This window comes from Brassica napus, chromosome A10, assembly GCF_020379485.1.
Source record: "Brassica napus cultivar Da-Ae chromosome A10, Da-Ae, whole genome shotgun sequence".
In the NCBI taxonomy this organism is placed as follows: domain Eukaryota; kingdom Viridiplantae; phylum Streptophyta; class Magnoliopsida; order Brassicales; family Brassicaceae; genus Brassica; species Brassica napus.
In genome coordinates, this window is record NC_063443.1 from 15,482,521 (window position 1) to 15,490,556 (window position 8,036).

Below are 8,036 nucleotides of genomic sequence, written 5' to 3' on the forward strand. Positions count from 1 at the left end.
CTTATATATTAAAATAGAAACATTTGCAATAAATGTGTTCACACACACATTCACACATTCACACGTGTCAGCTTCACAGTCATTTCAATTTTAGAATGTTTATGTATCAGCTTCACAGTCATTTAGCAATTAATGTGTTCACACACTAATTTTTAATTTTATCGCAGATAATTTAATGTGTTCACACACTAAATTTTTTTAATCAGTTTATTTTTAGTTATTGTATTTTTAACCTTTGTATTAGTGAATTGAAGTTTTCTCTCGGCAAGTACTAAATAATATTATTGTTGCAAAAACTAAATTACAAAATCACTAACATTCACATCAACTAAAATGTCGGAATGATAATGTTTTTAGAAATTGATAGTTTAGTATCTTGCCAAACTTGGCCATGGTTGAGGTTTATGCATACGAAAGCAACAAATAATTGTGATCGGTTATGAATTAAAAAAATTGGGATGAAATACGCCACATTTAAAGTTTGATCTTTAGTTTAGCCAAATATTGTTTTTCCTTACGGAGTTTCCATATCAAACCAAGAATTAGAAACATAATCGGACTGTTAGAGAAAATCAAAAATCTTATAAGCTTTAAAAAAAATTCGCAAAATCAATTGAAAAACAAAATTCATGTACCAAGTGAAGAGATCACATTATTTTTGACGCAACTCTAACTCATTTCACTCGATTGTAATGTGTTTTTATCATATTTACCAAGATATTTGATAAGAAAGTACATGTTATTGGTTATAGACTACGTCAATTTTTTAACATGAAAAAACATTTTTTTTATATTCTTAAAGTATGCTCCAATAACTATGTATGTAAAATAAGCCTTATTAGTTATACATTTATTTATTTTTCTTTATATTTGTAGAAAAAGGTAAATCTGGGTAAAATATTTGGATCCGAACAACGAAACTGAACTTGATTTGAAAGTAATAGTAAACTGTAAACACAATCTAAAATTTATTAAGTATTCAAATGGAACTAAAAGTTTAATATTGGATAACCAAACCCGAATCTGATCCAAACTAAAATATTTTAGATACCAATTATTTCACTCTGCGTACGGCGCGGATTACCTAGTATATATATTAGACTTGGATGGTTAGGACCTAGACTCGTTTTTGACATCTGTTTACATATATACATTCAATATGGATTGGTGGTTTAGTTTAAGATAGGAGTACATGTCAAGCTACGTCAATGTCTTTGACTTTGTAAAACAAGATAATATAAAAATACAAATTGGTTTAGACTTCCAAAAATAAAAATAAAAATAAAATACAAAATGGCTTGAAAGTATTTAGTTTTTGGTCAAGATTGGAGGCGTACCGCGTACAGCTCTGTGGTGTTCGACGGAATCGACCCCACCATTAGATATAGATCGGTTTATAGATTGAGACAAAAAAAATGGAGTGGAAGGTTATTTAGCCGAAATTACCTGGTGGGGGTTGTAGCGAAGGAAGGGCAAAACGTGATGACGTAGTCGGTGGAGCCTGTGCATGCCACGTAGTTGTCGTCACTAAAGTCGAAAGTAGCTTCTGGACACGGGACCTTGAAGCTTTCCGAGTAAGAAGACGGCATGCAATCTGATGACTCGCACGGGTTAGTGCAGGCGATTGGCCGTTCCTCGGCATCGAGCACCATAAGGTCATACGGACAAGCCTGGTTCAGGTTAACGACATCGCAATCCACCCTGGAGCATACTTTACCGTAGTCAAAACCGTAGTAAATTCTCTGTGGGACCACCAGCACTGGAAGGTTGTAACCGTAGACGACATTGACGCGGTACAAGTCAACAGTCTCGTTATTTAGTTGAAACTGCGCTAAAGTGGTATTCCTTGGGGATTCGCCGGACTCGGCGCATTCGATTTCACCGGAGCCGCAGTCTCCCGTAGCGCACGAAAATTTGCCTGTTGAGTTTCTCGAGCAGAGAGTTTGATGTAGATAGATATTTAGAATAAATATCTTAATTATTTAGTGTTTTATTTATTATTTGAATAATTATCTTTATTGTTTTAGGGTTTTTTGGTTTTCTTATATATAGCCGTTTAGGTTTAAGATTGTATTCAGTTTATGATTTGATTAATAAAATTGAGAATTCTCTCTTTGTTGTTCCTTGATTTCGGTAGATCATCGGTGATCTCAACGAATTTAAGAAGACATTGATCTTAGGCATTCTTAGACTAAATAAGATCTTTGTGATTATCCTAGTTTTCCGGGTATTCTAAGAATCAACGGATCTCTATTCTATCTTATAAAGCTTCCGCTACATCAGGTGGTATCAGAACTGCGTCTCTTTGGTTTTTCAATCGAAGAACGATTCTGGATGTCATGGTGAGTATAAGCATTTATTCTATCCTGGACGAAAGTCCTTTTGTTGTGAGAGAAGAGAACCATGAGATCTATCGAGAGATCTATGGTGATCCAATCTATGATATATATGAAGACGATGTCCTTCATATTGACTTTATTTTCAAAGAGGGTTCCATTGAAATTTCGCGTGCAAAGTTAGGGCAAAATCGTATTTGTGAAGATTTTCTGCAGAATCTTAATTATCTGTCAGATGCAAATTTTGTGCAAAAACGGATTTGTGAAGATTCAAGTTACAAACAGATCAGTGCAAAAATCGTGCAAAACATGCTATTGAAGATTCGAGGAAGAGTTTTTCTTGGAAAACGTTTTGGATTCGAAGACTACGATCAAGATTCGAGGACGAATCTTTTCCAACCCGGAGAGAATGATGTAGATAGATATTTAGAATAAATATCTTAATTATTTAGTGTTTTATTTATTATTTGAATAATTATCTTTATTGTTTTAGGGTTTTATGGTTTTCTTATATATAGCCGTTTAGGCTTAAGATTGTATTCAGTTTATGATTTGATTAATAAAATTGAGAATTCTCTCTTTGTTGTTCCTTGATTTCGGTAGATCATCGGTGATCTCAACGAATTTAAGAAGACATTGATCTTAGGCATTCTTAGACTAAATAAGATCTTTGTGATTATCCTAGTTTTCCGGGTATTCTAAGAATCAACGGATCTCTAATTCTATCTTATAAAGATTCCGCTACATCAGAGTTCGACCCCATATCGCACCTGACCCTAACGGCGACGCGAGGATAACACGCGACTCTCCTTTCTCTAAAGCAAATCCAGTGGTGCCGATATCATCAAAAGAGTTGGAGAATCCAGGCCACACGGTGTAATCGCATTTGTTCTCTATGGTTATGTTCTTCGACGTGACTCCTACCAACACAAAAAGGAGGTGAAAAAAAAAACAAAAAAGACGAACTCGATATACCTTTGCCAGAGGAAAATCCTTACCGGAGACGAACAAATGGGAAGCAATGCTGAAGATTAATGACAATCTCTTATTCATTTCCTCAAGCGATAAGAAAATGATAACAAAAAGGAGGGAGAAGAGGAATTAAAATATTAATTTAGCATCTGATTATAATACACATTTATATCTCAATGGCCAATGAAGAATAGTATTGCTTCTTTTGGTTGATGATTGACTATAGTCGAAACTAGAAAGGAGATTTTCTCTGAAAAAAACATGTATATACTTCTATTGTTGGAATGGGCTTAGGGTTCTAGAGAAAGTGAAAGGGAACTCCACTAGAAATGAATACAAAAGCAAGCCCAACTGTCTTTTTGAGCTTCTTTAGTTTTATTGGCCTGTTATTCGCTACAATTCTAATGTTTTTTTCTTTTATGTATTTTAGTTTGTTTTCTATACATTTTGAAAACGGAAAAATCGAAAGTATATCAAGTTTTTAGCGCAACCTTTCCGGAATTACTCTTCTTTTTTTGTCAACGTTTCCTAAATTTCTTCCTCTTTATTCTTCTTTTAGTTTCTGATAAATAAACCCAAAAAGAGAATAAAAAGTTTCCAAAAACTCTGACAAAGGAGGTAACCCCCAAGACTTGAAAGAGTTGCGAGAGCCCATGACTATTCAAGGACCATCATCATGGTCTTGATCGTGTCCATCATCATCCTACGGACGAGATTTTCTCGTTGACTTAGATTTTATAAGTGACGTTGAAGGATGGCAATGGACATGTAAAGTACTGAAGGAACCCCTAACTTTTACATCTGAATTTCCCTGCTACATTTAAGAAATATACTTTTTATAATTTTTTTTTTTAGAATAATACATTTTATTTTATGTCTATGGATAAAATAAATAAAAGACGACAACACTTTTTAAAAGAGTAACTTAAATTTTCTACGTCAGTTGAAGATAAGATGGAGGATAATAACTAGTAAGAAAATGACATACTATCTTATGTTTTTTATTTTACAATTTAAATTAGCGTCAACACTTACAATCATCTAATATCTCATTAGTGAGCTTAAACTTTTTTGAATCGCTTGATATATCAATGTAAGAGTTGAATCTTTTTGTACCTAAAATTTTATCACTGCATAACTTTTTTGGAGTTAAATATAAATGTCTCAGTGATGAAGAAAATTAATAAGAGAAAGAGTCTCGTCACTTTGGCTGAGAATTATGGTGATTACGTGTTTTTCATGCTCTCAGTTCTTCGGCGTTTTCATTTATTTATTTCTGGTACTATGTTTCCATTTCGCTCACATGTTGTAAATTAAAACTTTTCGGAAATTAAATGAGTTAACTAATTGAGAAGATTTTTTCAAAAAAAAAAAAAACTAATTGAGAAGATGAATTAAAGAAGTTCCAAAGGTACAGCAACTTGTGCGACGCTTTTTAATTTGCTTGTGGATGCAGATAAAAAGGGAAAGCCCATATGATTGGAACAACTTGACGAATATATTCATTATTTTTAAACAATATCGAGGAGTCTAAGCTTTATTATGTGGTCAATGTATATTATTCACTGTTATATGGATTACTTAAACCACAAATGAAGGTGAATGTCTTAATGGTCTATCATGTCCACAGAACGATGTCTAGATAGATAATTATTTTTTTAACCGTAACCTTAGTTGGTGTATAGAGTAAAGATTCCTTTTCAAAAAAAAATCCATACTAATTAAAAACTCGTGATGTCGATTACAACACATACGGCATACATGTTAAACAGATCAAATCCCAGCAAACAAAATCAAATCGCAAAAGTGAAAAGATTCCTATAATCATTCTAGAATCCTTCATAGTCTCATAGACAGATAAATGTAGATATACACATCGTTGGTTTAGTTTTAATATTTAACATAATCTTGGTAATTGTCGAGAGGAAAAAAAAAACAGGATTGATTAAATTTACAAGAAACTTACTTTCTTTTGTAATTCAAACTTTTTTTCAAAAGCTAATGGAAGGTGATGATGCTGTGATCGTGAATGACGTTAACGTAACGAAGCAAACTTTTTCTGATTAGGAGAGAACGCCAATTTTTTTTGTTGTTGTATATTCTATACTTTCTTAAAGATAAATATCAACTTAAATCTCTTATTATCTTTCTACTATAAAATATTTATCAAAGTATATCAACATAAAATATAATTATGATAAAAAGTTATATATCCATATTTAAATATGTGATGAAAATTAGTTTTTTAATATCAAATATTTTAACTGATACAAATTAGGATAAAATAGTATCATTTATATTTAATTGATGTAAAAGAAAGAGATAGTTACATCATTTTCTTATAATTGAAGTTAATACTAATAATTATTTTTTCGAAAAAATATATATAATTAGAATCACTTTTTAATTGATGTAAAATTTGTAACATTTGCATAAATGATTTTAATCCAGAATAAATTTACATCATTTATATAAATGATATAACTTAATAATTTAGCATCAGTTTTATTAAAGTGACGCTAATCAAGATGAATTATATCAGTTAGTCAAAGTGATGTTAAATTTGTTAAAAATGACATCAGTTGTTATAACTGATACTAAATTATCTATATTTTGTATCATTTACAAATAAATGATTGAAAACTGTATCATTTAATTTTGTGATACAATTTAAGTGATACAATTCACATCTTTTTTTGTAGTGGTACTTGCCAATGAGGCATACTTCGTAAAAAGAGTTCGGTAGTGGTGGGTGGGCAGATTAGGATTATATGCTTAGGGAGTATCAAAGTGATTATGTTTTTTAATTAACCACTAGATCCCCTCATCAAAACAACTTCAGTGCTGGCTCGTATTTTAACCAACTTCTTCATATTATAAAAATCTGAGTATATACGAAGGAAGCACCATGTTGCCATGTGCATGCATATGATGAGAACTACTCTCTAATACATTAAAACTTAATTTACTTGCCAAAACTGAATGCTATGATTTGGTAATTTTGTTTCTTGATTTTTCTTATTTTCCTTTTTAACCCATCCACCATAACATTAATAACGTACCTAATAGCAATAGCTTGTTTCAAGTTCCAACCAATGTTTGATAAATCTTTTAGCAAATATTTTTGCTGGACCATGTACATGTGAGTTTATATTTCTATAACAAAATCAAAACCGAAAGGTCAATATTAATAGTTATAAGTCTTTGTCACTCACATATTGGTCCAGACTCCAGATCACAAATATACATTGGAAAACATTTATAATAAAGTGATTGGCTAAAATATTTCTTTAACATTGATCGTATATGAATTTCAGGTGTATAATAATATTTTATTTCATGTAGCTATTTTATTTTGTTGATTATAATTACATGACGTGAAACTGAATCAAGTTTTAGGTTTATTAGACAATCAAGTGAATATGATCAATATCTATATAATAAAAGAATAGTTGAAAAAAAAATTAGTTGGATGTCAAACATCCTCCAATTTACTTTTGGTATCTGACATGTTTTGGTAACTTCGTATTTCATTTCATGTCATGTATTATTTCGTATAACAAATGACCTTTAGCTCTAAATTACAACTATATTGTTAATTTGTTATACCCTTCTATAACTTTGAAAATAATCTGGGAGCAGCCCATGCACAATTATATATGAACAGTTTAGCTAGAATAAGGTGAGGAAAATTCACGAATTATTATCTTAGGTCCATGATTAAATTAGTGTTTATCTTCTTTTGTAATACTTGCAAACACTAGCCTTTCTTTTTTCGGAAAATAAATATAAATACTTGGCGATGTCTATTGCATATATAAGTTCAATTGTAAGTTGACCTAATTAATGTGTGGTCGAAAGATTGCTTACAAGTTATGACTAACCACTAAGTAATGCCTAAAAAGTTAGGGATATATATTTAATAAATTGCCTCACGAATCGCATTTCTATGGCAGAATTTATGACTTTGTCTGCCTATTTGCATACACATATATGACGATATTAATCAATTTTCCGTAGTATTTAGCTATAACTATTTCGTGTGCATTATTTTTAGTAAGTACACCTTCCTAATTCATTAACTTAGTTGAGGTTTGGCTTTATCTGAAACTTATTATGAGATTTGTTTTATTTGAAATTAAACACTACCACTAATATATAGGAATAACTATAATATATTGTGCCAATTGTTTCCCACTACCTTTTGTCTTCAATTCGTAAGTTTTTCCTTATCTAAGCAATTTTTTCTTCTTATGTCTAAAAATACAATCTAAATACTTAAGCACACATGACACGTACGTCAAACATTCATATGGATGAATGATGATTGTGCTGTTTAATCGTTGTTATATCATGCATGACTTGATGAAATTTAGCTGATTCTATGTGAATGGATCTAATATACAAATTTTACATGATGTCATAGTCGCGCGTATACGTGGCGTGATTGAATCGTGGTGTGCATGTACCGATTTGGGATTAAAGGTCAATGCAAAAAGTCAACTTGGCAAAAGCACATTACCAAAACAAGGTCCGTATCCTTTGTCACACATTCTCAAGTTTCTAAAACACCTCAAGATCTTTGGGAACGAAAATATCTTTCTAAGTTCAAGTAATTTTACGTGTGTATACATTTTAATAACGAGAAGATCAAGTACACCAGCTCAAAGATGATTTTTTTTTTTTTTTTTTTTTTTTTTTTTTTGCCATCTTAAGATTATATTAAAC